The sequence below is a fragment of the Saccostrea cucullata genome, unplaced genomic scaffold (genome assembly GCF_032062105.1).
Source record: "Saccostrea cucullata isolate Sc308-1 unplaced genomic scaffold, CSIRO_AGI_Scuc_v1 ctg1246, whole genome shotgun sequence".
NCBI classification, from domain to species: domain Eukaryota; kingdom Metazoa; phylum Mollusca; class Bivalvia; order Ostreida; family Ostreidae; genus Saccostrea; species Saccostrea cuccullata.
The window spans coordinates 57454-78733 of NW_026921828.1; the positions used below are offsets into that span (position 1 = coordinate 57454).

A 21280-nucleotide genomic window follows, 5' to 3' on the forward strand; every position below is an offset into this window, starting at 1 on the left:
CTTTGTTGAAATAAATGAATAAATAATTTTCTCCAGATCGCCGCGATAATGAATGTCAGGATTAAGAGAAAGTTATAAAGTGTGTATTTTTAAAAAAGTGTGTTCAGTAAATTTTTTGACACCTAATCCTCGCGCCGATTTTCGTGACAAATTACTGTGATTTTCATAGTTCAGAACATCGCTTTGTAAATTTTTCTGTTGCGTATAATACATCCGAACTGCGTTTTTTTCCCCAGTTTCAGACTCAAAAAGGGGGGTGCGTATTTTACATAAATGCGTATTATATTCAGCCAAATACGGTATACTGTAAAAAAAATACACATACATGTATTACAAGATCTTATATTCCTGCTGAAGACAGAGGATCTATCTTAATCATTAGAATAAGTAAGTCTAAACTTTGAAAGGGAAGACCTTAATAAAGAGGTCAACATGCTACACAAACAAAATATTATTATATTTAAAAATAACATTTATTCCAATGTAATTACTGGTACATGTATTTCTGTTACAAAAACTATTTCACTTGAAAAACTGAGAGCAATTGATATGTTCATATTTGTGGATTTATGTTGTCAAATCAAAATTTAAAAATGATACACAGTGTGTTTAAAAATTGTCTTCACAAACCAAAACTTGACTTATTTTCACTATGCTGTTTATTCCATGTCACATCCAAACAGATGATCTTCTGGCAAATCATGGTCATGCTTGGTATCAAAATTCAGTATTCAGATGAGTCACACCTATCCAAAAGAAATTGAAATTTTTTAATTTATAATTCTTTTACTAATAAAAAGTGCAATTCATGAAATTATAAATTAGATTATCAAATTGAGATATAAGATATTGTCACATTTTCTGTGTATAATTTGTAAATTTTAATGTACTCTTTCATCAATTAAAAGAAGTTTACACCAATTAAGGCAGTGATTTATGCTATCCCCTAATAAGACAACATACAAGTGCAAAGTAATCATGCACTAGTGGGTTTAGAATAATGTGCTAGAGTATTTATGACAACATACTAGCACGAGGTGACAATGTGCTAGCATGTACGTCAGTGATAATATGCCAGCACACTGAATCCAACATGCAGTGAAGCTAACACTCAACAGATTGTTTAGAGTTGTGTTTGCATGATATTTTGTTTTGTGTAAACACAGCAGCGTGTTGTTTAAAGCTGCATTGGAGTGGCAGTCTGTTGAAATTAACATGCTAACACACTGCAACTTCACATCCTTGGAACACCATAATTTTAAAACTGGCAAACCAATATCTTATGATTACTTACTAGGTAATTGCAACTGTAAATGCTGATTTCATGGTGACAATAATACCGGTAATTCACTGTATATCTGAGAACTGATCAATTATAATAAGGCGTGTCCAGATAGGGCCACTTGCTAAAGCTCAATAGCACTTTCATAAAAGCGTGCCATCTTACCGACACAAAAGACGCCATTAGGCTATCACATAGCTCGCCATCACAACACTGAAAAACACTTTCGCACTAACACAAGTTCGCACCACACGCTGTCACACTAACACACAACACACTGTCACGCTAATACAATTTCACACAACAAAATATCAGGCTAACACGAGTTCACACAACACACTATCATGCTAACACAAATTCACAAACACGCTGTCTCACTAACACAAGTTCACACAACACGCTGTCTTGCTAACACAAGTTTTACACAACACGCAGTCTCGCTAATACGAGTTCATACAACGCACTGTCTAGCTATCACAAGTACATGCAACACACTGTCACGCTTAGATGAATTCACACAACACACTGTCACGCTAACATGAGTTTACACAACACGCAGTCTCACTAACACGAGTTTACACAATACACTGTCACGCTAACACGAGTTTACACAATACACTGTCACGCTAACACAAAGTCACAAAACAGGCTGTCTCACTATTCACTAACACAAGTTCGCACCAAATGCTGTTGCGATAACACACTGTCATCCTAATACCATTTCACACAACACACTGTCAGGCTAACACGAGTTCACACAACACACTGTCACACTAACACGAGTTCACACAACACACTGTCACACTAACACGAATTCACAAAACAGGCTGTCTCACTATTCACTAACACAAGTTCGCACCAAACACTGTTGCGATAACACACTGTCATCCTAATACCATTTCACACAACACACTGTCATCCTAATACCATTTCACACAACACACTGTCAGGCTAACACAAATTCAGAAAACATGCAATATCGCTAACACGAGTTCACATAACACGCAGTCTGGCTAACACGAGTTCACACAATATGCAATCTCGCTAACACGAGTTCACACAACACACTATCTCTCTAACACCAGTTCACACGTTAATAAGAGTTCACACAACACGCTGTCTCGCTAATATGAGTTTACGCAACACGCAATCTCGCTAACACCAGTTTACACAACACGCAGTCTCACTAACACGAGTTTACACAACACGAAGTCTCGCTAATACGAGTTCAATCAACACTCTGTCTAGCTAACACGAGTTTACACAACACACTGTCACACTTACACTTTATACACGATTTCACACAACACGCTGTCCCGCTAACACGAGTTCACGCAACACATCGTCAAGCTAACAAGAATTCACACAACCCACTGTCAGGCTAACACAATTAAGTTCACAAAACACACTGCCTTGCTAACACAAATTCATACAACACACTGTCTCGCTAACACAAGTTCACACAACACACTCACATTGCTGAGTTTAAAGTAAAGGTCTACCCTAATTTGAAGAGGTTTAACACTAACATATCTTTATATTAGTAAAGAGCTCCAAATTTAAGACAAAAACATTTATGCAGTAATGTTCCTTAACATGCATCTGGCATATAAAATGAATGAGACCTTAAAAACCTCACAGTACATGTTTACTTAGCTAAGTAAAGGTCTAAATTGATGCTATTCAACAATATATATCAACATCTCTAAGTATGTGAATGAGTGAAATTCTCAAATAAATATTATAAATCAAAGTATCAATAAGAAGCTGAACCTTACGTCGCAGGTTCCAATCCCATTGCTAAATGCTTTAGACAGGTTACTCCTATGAGACTGCATAAACCAAGATTCTGTGTCACGGTAGGTGTTAGCACAAAATGGATCGCATACTTCTTAAAGGCAGTAAGTGCTGAGTACAAGTCTATATTTGCAGCTAATACCATCCCAAGTGGTGGCACCATGAAATGACTGAAAAATGTATGATTAAGGCAAATAAACAAACATTAAACCATTACAGCAGTCTTATCAAACAAAAAAGCAAACTTTCTATTATTACAATTTTTTTAAACAAATTTCTTTTGCAATTTAACTGAGCAATATTTGTCCTTTTTTGTCGGTAAAGTATGATATTAAATAATTTAGACTTTTTGAGAACATCTATTTGAAGCGAGTCCAGACAGCAGCACAAATCCCTGCCCATAATTCGAGCTCTTATGATAAGACCTTGGCAAAAGAAGATTGTGACTTGCACATTGCTCCACACAATTTTTCCGCAGTATACTTTGGACCCACAGTGCATAGCTTCTTTAAAATGTTTAAGCTACATTCAAAATTCATTTCTATTTAATTTGAATTAGCTATCCTTACTCATGTTCACATGGAGCTAATGGGAAGTAATTTAACGAGCAGTGAATTCATTCGAATTAAACATTTGAATAAACTCTCAGTGTGAACACTGAGCATGGATGCACCAAATGTCAAATGCGGCTTGACAAGCACAATCTAAATTAAAACTAAATAAGTATCTGCCCTCACCCTTACAGTCACACTGTCAATATATAATTAGTTGAATATATTCTGTAACATTAAGTGCAGTTTGAATTATAGAGTATGATCACTATGATAGATAGTAGGACTGTTGAAATTACATCCTCAAATTAAAAAAAAATAAAATATAAAGCTGTGGGGATTTACAAGGTAAACAGAGAGCGTCTGAACTGTAAAACAGATAATATATCGGTGTGTCTGTGTATTTCTAATAACATCAATGTATGTCACTGTCATGTAATCAGTAGTGTAAATTTTAAGTAATAAAAATATTCTAACCTTCATTCCAATGGTCCAAGCCAATCATACATTAAAATGTCGCCGTCAGCTCTTTCATCACTCGATACAATTATCACTGGGGAATCCGAAGCAGAGTCAAGAGTGTTCATCCTTGCAGAGACATATATGTCTCTGATCCTTGTTAATGTGACAGTCAGAATTTCCTCGTAAACAATTCACACAAGATTCTTAGAATATATGAATAGGGATAATTTTGCTTAGAATAATGTTCCAGAGAAGTGACAAAGTACTTCGTAGCTGCAGATTAAATGAGTGTACATGTCTACAAACGGATTCTTTGTGAGAAAATGTTCAACTTCACAAATCATTCTATTTTCAGTTTGTAAACCATGGGAAACATGTGGCCGACGTCGACTCGAAGGGGCACACTAAAAACGGGATATACTAGAGACCTGATATTTACCTGACGTTTTAATTTTTAATTAAATGGTAATATTGAGTATTTTAAATTACTTATGTACAGATTTTATGACTTCGAGGCATACGCTATACAAAAATTCAATTGTTTGGAACATTTACAGACAAATTTGAATCAGGTCAAATCAGTGTTTAGTACATCGCGTCTTTAGTACCTTCCTATTTCCCACAATGCCGCGCGTTGTTTACAAACAAGCGCGAAAAAATCCTCTAAACTAGGTACTAATTATTGTTGTGTACATCATCACATTTTAAAATTATTTGAATAAAAAGAAAACAAAGAAACACCGAATCAAAACTATATCTTTTAGATGCATCAACTAAAAATGTGCACATGTATGCAGTAAAGGCTTGGCTGGCTATAGTAGACAACTTGTTCCTGAAAGGTTTCTCACATACATGTACTTGTTTTATTAAAAAAAACAATTAAATATAGCTGGAAGTTTATTTCTTTTTATATCAAATGACATGATTTTATAAGTTCGAAATTATTTCAGTCAAACTTTTTCATAATATACCAATATTTTTAGCTATCAGAAAAAAGCGTGTATGAGCTATTAACCCCTAATTATAGGGGCCAGCCCCTTTTCGTTAATCAAATATGAAAGCTCTCGTAATTACCCACAACTTTTGTAATATATTTCTTACCAAATTATTCTCGGTTTAAAAGTTATTACACAAAAAGTAGCAAAAATTCAAAGAAAAAAAATTACTAAAATTTGCCGTTTTATAGCTTCCAAACTTTGAGAAATCAGCTATATAATTTTATCGTTGTGCACATCTACAATGTATTGGCTACAAGTTCTCCAACTTTCGTGTAAATATCTTATGTCATTTTTGAGATTTTCAGTGGAAACGAGACATCAAAAATTTTCAATTAAAGGACAATAACTCACAAATAAAGGCATGCATAAAAAAACTGAAAACAGGTTTAAATAGGTTTAACTACAAGCTATCTATCCTGAAAGTTTCATAACGATCAGTCCAAAGGTCTTTGAGAAATCGCCTGTCAAAAGTCGAGCGGGAAAAAAAAAAAAGAATAATAAGAAACAATAGAATAACAGTAGGGTCTTCCGAAGGAAGCGGAAGACCCTAATAATAATAGGTAAAAAGAAACCGAAGAATAACAAGAAGGTCTTCCGTTGGAGACGAAAGACCTTAATAATAATAGGTAAAAAGAAACCGAAGAATAACAAGAAGGTCTTCTGTTGGAGACAGAAGACCTTAATAATAATAAGAAACAGAGTAAAAACAATATGTTCCCCAACTTCGTTTGGGGAACATAATAAATAGAATTATGTACCTTAGTGTAGTCTACTTGTGTGTTGTATTGAAATCAGACCAAAACTTAAGGAGACTTAGCATTTTGAAAGAATTTCACAGAAATTTCTATTTTTAGTGACCACAGTAACATCGTTCATCAAAATCAAAAACCGATACACAGAATTATTTACCTTAGTGTAGTCTACTTGTGTGCCAAGTTAAATTGAAATCAGACCAAAACTCTAGGAGGAGTAGCATTTTGAAAGAATTTCACAGGAATTTCTATTTTTAGTAACTACGGTAACACCGTTCATCGAAATCAAAAACCGATATGCAGAATTATATATTTTAGTGTAGTCTACTTGTGTGCCAAGTTATATTGAAATCAGACTAAGACCGTAGGAGGAGTAGCATTTTGAAAGGATTTCAAAGAAATTTCTAATTTTAGTAACCATGGCAACACCGTTCATCAAAATCAAAAACCGATATACAGAATCATCTACCTTAGTGTAGTCTACTTGTGTGCCAAGATAAATTGAAATCAGACCAAAACTGTAAGAGAAGTAGCATTTTGATTTTATTGATTGATTGTATATTGTTTACGTCCCTCTCGAGAATTTTTCACTCATATGGAGACGTCACCGTATGCCGGTGAAGGGCTTCAAATTTTGACCTTTACTCGGCACTCAGGGCCATTGAGCAGCGAGGGATCTTTATCGTGCCAACGCCTGCCGCTGACAAGGAGCCTCGGTTTTTAAGGTCTCATCCGAATGACCCGCAACTTTCACTTCAAAGTGCCGAGCGCATTGCGAAGGAACAGTTGCTACCCATTTTAACGACTAGGTCGGTCGCGGCCAAGATGCGAACTCACGACCTCCCGGTCACGGAGCGAGCGCTCTACCGACTGAGCTACCGTGAACGGTAAGTTGCATTTTGAAAGAATTTCACAGAAATTTCTATTTTTAGTAACCACGGCAACATCGTTCATCGAAATCAAAAACCGATATACAGAATTATGTACCTTAGTGTAGTCTACTTGTGTGCCAGTTAAGTTATATTGAAATCAGACCAAGACCGTAGGAGGAGTAGCATTTTGAAAAATTTTCAAAGAAATTTCTAATTTTAGTAACCATGGCAACACCGTTCATCAAAATCCAAAACCGATACACAGAATTATATACCTTAGTGTTTTCTACTTATGTGCCAAATTACATTGAAATCAGACTAAATCTGTAGAAGGAGTAGCATTTTGAAAGAATTTCACAGAAATTTCTATTTTTAATAACCACGGCAACACCGTTCATTGAAATCAAAAACCGATACACAGAATTATGTATCTTAGTGTAGTCTACTTGTGTGCCAAGTTATATTGAAATCAGGCAAAAACTGTAGGAGGAGTAGCATTTTGAAAAATTGTTTACAGACAGACAGACAGACGGACGGACGCCGGACGCATTACAATCGCATAAGCTCTTCTGGTCACTGACCAGTAGAGCTAAAAACTCGGATATAGGAGGAGGAAAACTGTATAATTTATTTATAAAAGAACCCTTGTTCCAGTAGGTTGACACGTTCCAACACATTCCCTTTAAACCTGAAACTTGTATTCCATACCAAGCTTAAGAGAGAGAGAGAGCACTTTACTACATGTACCACGTTTCAAATCCTGCCATTTGTACATTTACTTGGTGCATAAAATGATAAGAATTTGAAGTATATTTTAATGATTAATGTTTATATATTATGTGTACGTTTTGACTAGACGTACTAAATGTGAATAAATATTGAAATATTTAATTTTGGATGTTTTTATATGCCCTCTATTGTTGTCCATGTCCTAAAAAAATGCGCTAAGTAGAGACTTCTTTTTAAAATTAGAAAAAAAATATTTACCGATTTGAAAGAGAGGTACATGTTCATATATATATGAACACCTTTTCTCGGAAGTAACTGCATAATTTGAATTCAGTTGGTATAATATTGAGTTTGAATTTTTACGAAATAACAGTAATGAGTAATGTTTGAATAGGAGAGAAACAAATTAATATGTTAGCCGAGTAAAATATTCCTACCATCCACCACAAAACTTTGAAACAAAGAGAAGCTGGGCGTGCTTTTAAGAAAATGCATATAACTCATGCAATATGTCCTTAATGGATGTTATGAACAAACAAGTATTAATTCAGTTAAAGTTTACTCTCATTTACAGTGTAAACCACGCTATATTTTGAGCAACAAAATTAAAATACTACAGCAGTCTATGTGACTACCCCCCCCCCCTTTCTCTTTCCCCCAACTTCCATGGAAACATGAACTCTCCTTCGTCTTTGTAAAATTTAACAAATTTCTCTGAAGCAAACATATATTTCCGGGTACTGAGTATATAGAGTTTAAAAAGATATGGTTTCTTAAAATTGTTCTAGCGGTGACGGAACCCCACATGTTTCCTGTGAGGGTGCATGGCAAAAGCGAGGGACAGGTCAAAATTATGACAGCCTACATATAACTCTCGGGGCACGTAACAGTAGTCGGAAAATACACCAAAAATGTATTACATTCGGTTTTGCATGGAGATCTTGCCGGAATTTTACATATGCCAGAAGAAATAAAACAAGTAATAAGAAATCAGAATTGTAGGAGTAACTGGTCAGGTTCGGCGACAATCTTTTACTGGGGGCCGCGCTCCGCAAGGTTCATTAACAACGTTGTTAACGTCTATAAATTTGCTCGAATTGTCATCTTATCAAATCACTGCTTCACATGCAGCGAAAAGTGTACACGTTAATTGTTTTGCACTATGTATGTTTGCCAAAAGATGTTAAGAGTTTTTACATTATGTAGCTCTCTGGTCGAAAACATTTTCTATCTTTGTCTCCTTTTTGATAACCAGAACAAAATAGTTCCATATATATAATTTATCTATGTTATTTTTATGTATATCAAGCTAAAAATTTCCTACCATTGACTTAAATTTCACTTTTTAAAATCACTAGGCTAACAACAATATATCATTTTTATTCTGTAAGATTATTGTAATTAAGACTATAACAGAGGTATTGAGATTGGCTCGGGGAAAGGAATTTTAAAATGAAATCGTTGAAAGACAAAGATTTTAATGTTTATAGAAAATCATGGATGATGAGTTGATGACACTACCACATGCATCAGAGCCAAGTCAATATTGCGAGAATTAAGGAGGATATCGACACCTATGAGGTATAATTGCATTAGTTTCTAAAAATAGTCTCAATATCCCAAAACAATAAGGTGACAAAGTAATTCATTTTAATTTAAGAAAGTATTTATAATGTTTAATTCATTTTGATAAAACCCCTTCCTTTCATATTTTTAAAAGCTTACGTGGATATGTTAAGACTACAACCAAATAGTCCAATCCACACTTTGCAAAAGTTGTTTCCCTTTGCAGGGTCAACCAAAAGGTCAAAAGGGAAAGAAACGTCATTTCTCGTCTTTATGCTACCAAATATTTGGGCGTGCTGTGATAAATCCATTGTGTTTAATTTTCTTTCTTTCAATGTGTGGGTAGCCCCATCTTGGGGCCATGCATGGGTACACAAAAGGCAGAGCTTTTTTAAAGTCAAATGACGAAGTTACAAACCTGAAAACTACAAAGGCTACTGTGTGGATCGTATGGGTTTATCTCCTAAGATGGCAGCCAAGGGACATAACTTTTGAAAAGTGTGGATTGGACTATATTCTACTTGCCTATACAATATAACGTCATAGTAAGCTATAAGACGTGAAGTTTAAAGAAAACGATTTCTTAGCCTTTTCGCTGCCGTACAGATTTGGAGTTCAAATTACATACAGTGCCGTGACAGTTTTTAGGTCACCTGAGTCACTCAGGTGACCTATTGCTATCTGTTTTCGTCCGTCGTCGTACGTCGTTAATCGGTCGTAAACTTTTGAACATTTTCAGCTTCTTCTCTGCAACCACTGAACCAATTTCAACCAAATTTGGCACAAAGCATAAATGGGTAAAGGGGAACAAAAATTATGAATTTCATGGTCCGTGCCCCCCTGGGGCCTGAGGGATGGGGCTAAAACTACCAAAAGTAATGCAATCTTTAAAAATCTTCTTCTTCACTCCTGGATATCAAGCAGTCAAACTGTTTGCATGATTGTAATCAGCATTGAGTACTCTACCAAAATTATGAAATTCATGGCCCTGGGGTCAGGGGTTCTTGTGGTAGGGCGGGGCAAAATAAGTATATAGTGAAAATGCATTATTTCTTTGAAAATCTTCTTCTCTGCTCCTGGGTATTAAATAAACTAAGTACATAGTTATGATGCGCAAGAGTGCCTCTACGAAAATTGTGAATTTTATGGCCCCAGGGTCAGGGGTTCTGGTGTTAGGATGGGGTTCTATTGATTATATAGTGAAAATACATGAATTCTTTGAAAATCTTCTTCTCTGCTCCTAGGTATTAAATAAATAAGTGCATAGTTATGATGAGCAAGAGTGCCTCTACCAAAATTGTGAATTTTATGGCCCCAGGGTCAGGGGTTATGGTGTTAGGGCGGGGCTCTATTGATTATATAGTGAAAATGCATTATTTCTTTGAAAATCTTCTTCTCTGCTCGTAGGTATTATATAAACTAAGTACATAGATATGATGAGCAAGAGTGCCTCTTATTAAATTGTGAATTTTATGGCCCCAGGGTCAGGGGTTCTGGTGTTAGGGCGGGGCTCTTTTGATCATAGAGTGAAAATACACGAATTCTTTGAAAATCTTTTTCTCTGCTCCAAAGTATTAAATAAACTAAGTACATAGTTCTGATGAACAAGAATGCCTCTACCAAAATTGTGAATTTATGGCTCCAGGGTCATGGGTTCTGGTGTTAGGGCGGGGCTCTATTGATTATATAGTGAAAAAACATTAAATCTTTGAAGAATATTTTCTTCTCTGCTCCTGGGTATTAAGCATATGAACTATATAGTTATGAACAAGGGCCCTAATCATCCAGAATTGTGAATTGCAAGGCCCCAGGGTCAGTAGTACCATAGGGGGGGGGGGCTGTACTTATATACTGAAAAATAATGAATTGTTTGAAATCTGCTCCTTGGTATTAATAGAATATTTTTGAAAAGTAAGGATGCCTTTTCAAAAATTGTGCAATGTGTGGATCTAGGCCTAAGAGTCAAGGGTTCATGTGTGGTAGCGGCACTACTGATTATTACTGAATATTACTGATTTGTTGAAATGCATTTTTTGTTCCCCTACCCTGCCTATTGGTATTAAGTAACCAAACTAAGCAACTGCTAAGTGTATAGTTATGATGATCAAAATTGTAAATGCTATAGCATCTGGCTTAAAACATGGATCAAATTCAATCACTGGAAAGTTGTTGCATAATGCTCAGGTGACCTATAAGGCCCATGGGCCTCTTGTTTTTTATTTACGTTAATTAGATATAGGTCTGTTACGTTACTGTTACGTCACACACAAAGTAAGTAAAGGTAAGTAAGTAAAGGTATAAAAACTCTTTCGCCTTTATTTTTTCGCAGAAATTTGTTTAATCTAACAGGAGAAGCAAGCGAAAAAAATTCTGACCCAATTGCAAGCTATGACTACAGGTATTCCAAAATTGAAGGTTTTATGTGTTAAGTTCCTTGTCTCTCTTTTTGTTTTTTTTGGGGGGGGGCGTTTTGTTATTATGTGACATATATGAAATAAACCCTTTCACCTTGTCATGCACCTGAGGATGAAACTTTAAAACTTTTTAATAGTCCGTACAATGTTAAACTATGTAAAATATATCCTGTCGATTAAAGATTTAAAAAAATATTTTCAAAATTAATAAATGATATAGCATTTATAGTATTTCAACGATCAAAACATTAAGTTTATATCACAGTCCTTTGGGTCGCTAAAAAAAATTTAAGTGTATAAAAAAACTATTTTTTTTTCAACACCTCAATTTTTTTTTCCAAGCAATTTAAAGGCCTGTGGTTTATATGAGTGATTATAAGTTTTTCCCGTTTTTTATGGAGGGTAATCGTGTTCAAAAATCCAGACTGTTAAATTTGTAAATGCAATCTTGTAAGTTTGTAAATCCAAACTTGTAATCGTATCAGTTTCAAAGTTTACTTTATGTAAGAAGGTAATTCCACAGGCACCTGACGTTACTTATTTTTCTTTTAATGAAAAAAAAAATACACATACCTAATAATAAACAAGGTATCCATCGAAATCCGCCATCTTGGATTTTCGAAGTAGGTCATCACTAGTATTTTAGTCTGACACTCCGTCAAATAAATTCCCTGCAACCATATTCTTTCTGTGACCAGTCTTTCGAGGTCTAAACTTACGGACACCGCAACTAGAAAGGCGCATCACACTTGCAAATATTGAAAATCCCTCGTCAAACTCGACCTACTGCTTCAACATTCCGAGAAATCGCCAAAGGGGGGCCGGAAGTTTATATCAATATGCTAATGGGAATTCCGTATTTGTCAGTTTTGTGGTGGATCTAAAGCGGCGTTTTATAATTACTTTGAAATTTTAATAAATATTTGGATAATAGAAATGAAAAAAAATGCAAAATGAGAAAAATAAAACACTTCTTATAAATATACCTGTAAAATATACTGTATAAATCTATACAGGTCGTTGCGTTCGAAACAATCTTGAATAAAAGAGGGGGGGTGCTTGGAAAAAAAATCAACAACAAATCATCTAGAGTTAATTGAATCGTTTTCAAAAAACAATAGACTGCAAACCATCCAGTTATATATATACCTGGCATATGCTTAATTTAAAAAGGTGAGGGATCACACTGATAAAAGGATATGTAATGAAATAAAATATAAGCCTATGCAACATGGTTATGTGTAATCTGTCACCAAGGAAAAAAAATGTCGCCATGCCACTACTTTATTGCAATACATAAAATTGCAGATTTAAATACTCCCTGGGATAATTTTAGTGTGGACCCCCCCCCCCCCTTCTCATACACGTGCGTACATACTTTAAATAAAGTCAATCTTCTCCACGGATAGCGCTCAATCTGGGCATCAATAATGACAGTGTTATTAATTATATTTAGTGCATGTAAGTACGGACTTACAACCGACTCAATTTTTCTCGAAAATGTTCATTGATCAGCTAGCATGATCAGCATGATGAGGCCGATCTTCGACATTTACAAAATACAATCGCTTTGATCAAGCTACAGTATATCGAAATTATTTTGAGAGAAATAAAATGAATGTTCTTACATGTATATTACGTTGTATTATTGTCTGAATTATTGTTTTTGGAATAAGTACTAACTTTCGCCGGTTATTTTTAAAAATAAATCATACAAATATATTGACCAATCAAAAAAGGGCTTTCCCTAAGAATTTCAAGTCGTATGTAAACTTCCGGCCCCCCTTTGGCGATTTCTCGGAATGTTGAAGCAGTAGGTCGAGTTTGTCGAGGGATTTTCAATATTTGCAAGTGTGATGCGCCTTTCTGGCTTCAGTGTCCGTAAGTTTAGACCTCGAAAGACTGGTCACAGAAAGAATATGGTTGCAGGGAATTTATTTGACGGGAGTTTCAGACGAAAATACAAGTGATGACCTACTTCGAAAATCCAAGATGGCGGATTTCGATGGATACCTTGTTTATTATTAGGTATGTGTATATTTTTTTATTAAAAGAAAAATAAGTAACGTCAGGTGCCTATGGGTATTTCAGACTTCCAAGCATTTAGTTCTGAAATTACAGCTGTGTTTACTTTAAGTTCAAATTATGAATGTGTGTATCTTTGATGTTGTAAACTTTGTTTTCCGGAATTTATATTTCCGCGCTCTGAATAATAATACAAAGACAATTCACAACTCTACAAATGTAAAGTCTACATGATTGCAAGAAACTATGGAGGTATGTCGGTGCCATAATTTCTCTTTAATATACTTGTTTCATTTTTAGCTCTACTGGTCAAGAGCTTATGCGATAGTAATGCATCCGGCGTCCGTCCGTCTGTCTGTCTGTAAACAATTTTTCAAAATGCTATTCTCCTACAGTTTCGGTCTGATTTCAATATAACTTGGCACACAAGTAGACTACACTAAGATACAAAATTCTGTGTATCGGTTTTTGATTTCGATGAACGGTGTTGCCGTGGTTACTAAAAATAGAAATTTCTGTGAAAAACTTTCAAAATGCTACTCTTCCTTCAGTTTGGGTCTGATTTCAATATAACTTGGTACGAGTAGACTACACTAAGATACAAAATTCTGTTTATCGGTTTTTGATTTCGATGAACGTTGTTGTCGTGGTTACTAAAATTAGAAATTTCTGTTAAATTCCTTCAAACTGCTACTCCTCCTACAGTTTTGGTTTGATTTCAGTATAACTTGGCACACAAGTAGACTACACTCAGATACATAATTCTATATATCGGTTTTTGATTACGATGAGCGGTGTTGCCGTGGTTACTAAAAATAAAAATTTCTGTTAAATACTCTCAAAATGCAACTCTTTTTTTATTTTAGTCTGATTATAATATAATGTGGCCTGCAAGTACACTATACTAAGAACATAAAGAGGCTTAATCAAGGATCATTATTCTATGTATTGCTGTTGTAAAGTTTCAATTCCCAACTGCTTAAGTAGTCTTCTCTTCCTTTGTTATAAGTACAAACCAGTAGAGCTTCAGTCTTGACAGAGACTTCTAGTTACTTTTTGGGGGTAAAACTATGAGAAGAATCAAAAGATTTAATAAGAGAGTAGAACTACAGTGTGCAACAGAATCCGAATGAAATTTAAACGAAAAGAAGCGCGTTGGCCTTTTTTACATGTTCACAGAGATCTTGCGCGAACAGTCTACGACACGTACTATGTAGATTCATTTCCCTGGAACAAGAATTTTGTTTTATTATTTTAACAAGAGGCCCATGGGCCACATCGCTCACCTGAGCACAGTGGCTAGGAAAAAGTAAAAATAGGTTTATTATTGAAAAGTTTAAATCCAAAAGTAGTCCCATGAATAATCATGGCTTTGCTATTCTTGAAAAGATGATTTTTAAAGAATTTTCCTATATATGTCTATGTAAAACTTTGATCGGCCATTGTGGCCCCGCCCTACCCCCGGGGGGTCATGATTTGAACAAACTTAAATCCACACTACCTGAGGATGCTTCCATATAAATATGGTCAATTATGCCTTTGCTATTCTTGAGAAGAAGATTTTTAAAGAATTTTCCTATATATATTTCTATGTAAAACTTTGGTCGGTCATTTTGGCCCCGCCCTACCCCCGGGGGTCATGATTTGAACAAACTTAAATCTACACTACCTGAGGATGCTTCCATATAAATATGATCAATTATACCTTTGCTATTCTTGAGAAGAAGATTTTTAAAGAATTTTCCTATATATTTCTATGTAAAATTTTGGTGGCCATTTTGGCCCCGCCCTACCCCCGGGGGTCATGATTTGAACAAACTTGAATCTACACTACCTGATGATGCTTCCATATAAATATGATCAATTATGGCTTTGCTATTCTTGAGAAGAAGATTTTTAAAGAATTTTCCTGTATATTTCTATGTAAAACTTTGGTCGGCGATTCTGGCCCCGCCCTACCCCTGGGGGTCATGATTTGAACAAAATTAAATCCACACTACCTGAGGATGCTTCCATATAAATATGATTAATTATGCCTTTGCTATTCTTGAGAAGATGATTTTTAAAGAAATTTTCCTATATATATTTCTATGTAAAACTTTGGTCGGTCATTTTGGCCCCGCCCTACCCCTGGGGGTCATGATTTGAACAAACTTAAATCTACACTACCTGATGATGCTTCCATATAAATATGATCAATTATGGCTTTGCTATTCTTGAGAAGAAGATGTTTAAAGAATTTTCCTGTATATTTCTATGTAAAACTTTGGTCGGCGATTCTGGCCCCGCCCTACCCCTGGGGGTCATGATTTGAACAAATTTAAATCTACACTACCTGAGGATGCTTCCATATAAATATGATCAATTATGCCTTTGCTATTCTTGAGAAGAAGATGTTTAAAGAATTTTCCTATATATTTCTATGTAAAACTTTGGTCAGCCATTTTGGCCCTGCCCTACCCCCGGGGGTCATGATTTGAACAAACTTAAATCTACACTACCTGATGATGCTTCCATATAAATATGATTAATTATGGCTTTGCTATTCTTGAGAAGAAGATTTTTAAAGAATTTTCCTGTATATTTCTATGTAAAACTTTGGTCGGCGATTCTGGCCCCACCCTACCCCTGGGGGTCATGATTTGAACAAATTTAAATCAACACTCCCTGAGGATGCTTCCATATAAATATGATCAATTATGCCTTTGCTATTCTTGAGAAGAAGATGTTTAAAGAATTTTCCTATACATTTCTATGTAAAACTTTGGTCGGCCATTTTGGCCCCGCCCTACCCCCAGGGGGTCATGATTTGAACAAACTTGAATCTACACTACCTGAGGATATTTCCCCATAAGTTTCATCTTTCCTGGCACAGTGGTTCTTGAGAAGAATATTTTTAAAACATGCCACCAAATTTTCATTAATTCCTAATTATCTCCCCTTGATTGAGAGTGTGGCCCTTCAGTTTAACAAACTTGAATCCCCTTTACCCAAGGATGCTTTGTGGCAAGTTTGGTTGAAATTGTCCTAGCGGTTCTTGAGAAGAAGTCGAAAATGTGAAAAGTTTACAGACAGACGGACAGACGGACAGACAGACAGACAGACAGACGGACGCCGGACAAAATGTGATCAGAAAAGCTCACTTGAGCCTTCGGCTCAGGTGAGCTAAAAACCATAAGATTTTATTCTTGTGTGTTTTCTCTCCTTTTCAGGCCCGTTGGAAGCAATTTCATGGGGGTTGGGGTGGGCACAAAACAAAAATTTCCTGACCCCCTAAAGGCATTACTGTTAGAGGATATAACAAAGAATTAGCCTTGATTTCTTTTCTTATGAATATAACGACAATTGTACACAATTGGAAATTACTTTTATTTACATGTAATTGGAAATAAAATACACTGACTCCCCACCCCCTGTCCGGCCCGGGACCAGGTTTAACGATAGAATGCGTTCCATGTATTCACAATGTAGCAAAGTACACACGGGCGATAACCCGTACAAGTGCATTTACTATGAACAATCAAGAGTGTAAATTTGAAGCGAGAAAAAACGTTGAGAAAATTAGTTGAATTTTCGTCTTTATATAGACTAAACTTTAGGTTTAAATACTTACACAGGCCCAGAAAGGTTTGTAATGATTAATTTGGAAGTTATTTTCAGTACAAATCCCTTTGTATTCTTCAAAATCGTTTCGGAGCGATTCTGCAATTTTTTGCTACATTGCGAGTATATGGGTGGTATTCTAACTGTGGTGAGGGCTTGTCCCGAGACACAGTTACATGTAGATTATTCTAAGAGACGTCCTATAAAACCATGTATAACGCAAGGAAAAGCAACAAAAGTTCGAAGAATACCACCCCAATCCGTTGGTTTATACCAAAATACCAACAAAAGTAAGCTTGGTAAGTGTAACAAACTGAGTTTAAACGTGCCGTTAAAACATTCTGAATGATGTATAATAATTTGATCATTATGAGCAGTTCTGATAAAATCACTCTTCCATAATTTATGCCAGTGGGGTCGAAGTTATCGTATAGGTAACCATTTCACTAAAGAAGAATGGGACGTTCAGTAAACCTTTTTCCCAGGGAGGGGAGCACTAGCACACAGGTAAACATACTTTTGGACAATTATACATCATTAAAACTGACAAATCGACCTGTCAGAAATTATGTTGACTTTTTTCAGATAATAACTAGTCAGATCTTCATATTCACTTGACAGATACTAAGTTATGGATCTTGAAATCAAACTCTATGTATTGTAGGGATGGCAGTTTGTAATCAAATTAATCGGTCGGAACGATGCTAATCGGTTAGAAAATCCGTAATCGGTTGATCGGAAAAAATAAAGTATATGTAAATTTACGCGCAGTTTCCTTAAAATCCCTTCTTCTTTTTTTTTTTTTTTAAAGAAAAGCGCTGCATAGATTTTTATTTAGTGTTCTTACACATAAGAAAAGCGCTGCATAGATTTTTATTTAGTGTTCTTACACATCTTATAATTAATAATAATTGGTAATTATAGCTCTCCAGATTGAGATTGCAGGGTAATTGTTTCATTCGTCAAGTGTAAATTACTGTTTTTAGCTCACCGGAACCGAAGAAAGCTTTTCTGATCAAAATTTGTCCGTTTTCTGTCGTCGTCGTTGGGATAAAAAGATCTCCCTGGATTTGTTATTGGATATGAATTGTATCCAACTCGATGTGCATTTGTGTTTCCCCTCGCTAAGGCTCTGGGATAAAAAAAAACTCAAACAACTCATTAGATTAAAATCATATCCAACTACAAATCATTGGAGATCTGGGGCTCGTAACATAAAGCTTGCTAACTTTTTGTCATGAGTAGGGTCGTAAGTACGGTTTAGGAAAAATCCTAGGACCTGTCTAAGTACTACTTAAGTATGCCTTAAACCGTAACATAAAGCGAACTTAGGTCGGTTCTAGCTAAGTCAAACTTATGCTAAAAATATTTCATATGAGTCAACCTACGGTTTTTGATTTTATATATAGATATATTGCTAAAAGTGATTCAGTTAAGGTTTAAATTTATTACATATTAAAGTTGATGTCCTTGCCTATCGGTTTAAGTTATGTTAGATTAGATTTCGTATTAAAATAATAATTATGCTATGAATTATTCGGAATGTTTGAAAACAAATATTGCAGGGTCAGAAAGTGGCGATGTATGATTCTTTGTAAATGTACGACAATTGTTTTATCACCTGAGATGTTTTCAGTGTAACTTTTGTTTTGACAAATGTTCACTTACCCTGTTATTATGGCAGACAAGAAAAGATAACCGACCGCCTGTCCTCTTAAAATTGAAACTCTAAAACGTTCAATACATTTTGAATCCCTGCTATGTATCAGGCCATGTATGTCAGAAGCAAAAACTGCAGAAGTTTTATGATATACTCATTTGCAATTTAATCAAGGATACAAAAAAAAAATCGGGATATTTTTTTGGTATGTCATCAGAAATTTTCTCTCTCTCGAACTGTAGTGAGCCTTGTCTAAATCCGCACTTGTCGCGTTCTACATTTATACTATAATTTACAGATACTTTTTATAACATTACTGTTATTGTCATCATCCTCTTTCTTTCCTGTTTTTAACAAATTATCTCAAATCATATTTTCAGAGTGAACATACAGATCCATGGTTTATTACTGTGTTCATTTTATTTCTATAACAGAGGTCCCACTAATTTCAGACGTATTCCTAAAATTTAATTTTGTATTTATATGTATGCTGTGTTGGGAGTGATCCCTTAAACTAAATTTTGTATTAACATGTATGCTGTGTTAAGAGTGATATTGGAATCAGTGATCACCTCCTCCCCTCACACCGAAAAAAAACTCTTAAATCAGCATAAATAGAGATAATTATTTTCTTTAATGCATAATATGAATAGAGGAATGTTTTAACATCGAAATTCAACATTAAATAATTCTAAATATATGTACAAGACAGTTAAAATATACTTAAGTCACATCTACCGGCCGCCTAAGTTTTGCAAGATTGCCAAATCTTAACGCGCTTCTAGTTACGGTCTTAAGTTTTAGACTGTACTTAAGTCCTACTTAAGCACGGTCTTAGACGTAAGTAGCCTTTAAGTTGCGACCCCTGATATATATTCCCGTCGTTTATGACAATACTAATTTCTTGCTCTACTCTACTAGATCTTTGCCTTTGATTTTTTCTGCTCTCTCCTTTTTAGGTCACCTGAGTCACTCAGGTGACCTATTGCTATCCGTTTCCGTCGTGCGTCGCCCATCGTGTGTTAACATTTGAACATTTTCAGCTTCTTCTCTGAAATCTCTGAACCAATTTCAACCAAATTTAGTATACAGCATCAATACGTGTAGGGAAACAAATTTTTGAATTTTATGGTCCCCGCCCCACTGGGGCCTTAGGGGTGGGGCCAAAACCACTAAAATTAATGCAATCTTTTAAAATCTTCTTTACTCCTGGACATCAAGCCGTCAAACTGTCTGCATGATTGTAATCAGCATTGAGTCCTCTACCAAAATTGTGAAATTCATGGCCCTGAGGTCAGGGGTTCTAGTGTTAGGGCGGGGCTAAATAAGTATATAGTGAAAATGCATCATTTCTTTCAAAATCTTCTTCTCTGCTCCTGGGTATTAAAAAAACCAACTAAGTACATCGTTATGATGAGCAAGAGTGCCTCTACCAAAATTGTGAATTTTATGGCCCCAGGGTCAGGGGTTCTGGTCTTAGGGCGGGGCTCTATTGATTATATAGTGAAAATACATGAATTCTTTGAAAATCTTTTCTGCTCCTAGGTATTAAATATACTAACTAAGTACATTGTTATGATGAGCAAGAGTGCTTCTACCAAAATTTTAAATTTTATTGCCCCAGGGTCAGGGGTTCTGGAGTTGGGTGGGGCTCTATTGATTATATAGTGAAAATACATTAAATCATTGAAAAATTTCTTCTCTGCTCCTGGGTATTAAATAAACTAACTAAGTACACAGTTATGATGAGCAAGAATGTCTCTTTCAAAATTTTGAATTTTATGGCCCCAGGGTCAGGTGTTCTGGTGTTAGGGCGGGGATTATATAGTGAAAATACATTAAATCATTGAAAATTTTCTGGGATGGCTGAAGAAGAAGGAACGTCGATGGCTGAAGAAGGAACGGCGATGGAAATTGGATCAAGCGGTGCGTCGTAAACCAGGGAAGGAACAAAGGCACTCTCTGGGATGGCAGATGGATTTGGTGGCCATATTCCAGTTGCCCTGAAAGCACTGATGATGACTTTGGTGATGGCTGCAGTCCAGGCTGTGCTAAATACCCTAGCCATGTAGTCTTGTTTATGACAAGGTCTGGATGCTGAGTCAGCAAGTTGGTACAAGCTTTGTCATAAGCACGAGAAAATGTCCAAAGATGCATTGATCCAGAGGCTGAAGGCGATGAAATGTATTGGGAGGCATGGCCAGAATAAGGATTTCTTTCTCACTGTCTCCTGATGAAGACCCAAGACTTCTTGGGAAGAGTGGGAGTCCAGGATCAATAGCTGATGGGGACGCTTTTGACCGATGTTTGGGAGGAATACCTATGAAAACCACATCTGTCCTAAGATGTCGCACATCCAGGCTCTTTCCTGGTAGGTCCAATAGGTTTCAGCTGGAGAGTTTAGGGTTGAAAAACTCGAGGCACCGTGGTGTCTTTCCTTTAACGATGCACATTGGTGGAAGAATATTACCCAGGGCACTCGCACAGGCAAGAAAGTAACATTCTACCTGAAGTTTCCTGTCCTCCCTGGAATGGACCTGGCTCCCTTCCTGGCAACAACAGAGGTTGG

At 35.8% G+C, this 21280-nt stretch overlaps 1 long non-coding RNA gene across 1 annotated transcript; it reads right to left on the reverse strand.

Moving 5' to 3' along the window:
- Positions 1-322: 322 nt before the first annotated feature.
- LOC134260785 (uncharacterized) lies at positions 323-4217 on the reverse strand. The gene is made up of 3 exons (XR_009990629.1): positions 4108-4217; positions 3061-3249; positions 323-746 (listed from the first exon to the last, which is right to left on the reverse strand). It is a non-coding gene; the product is annotated as an uncharacterized LOC134260785 (long non-coding RNA).
- Positions 4218-21280: the final 17063 nt, after the last annotated feature.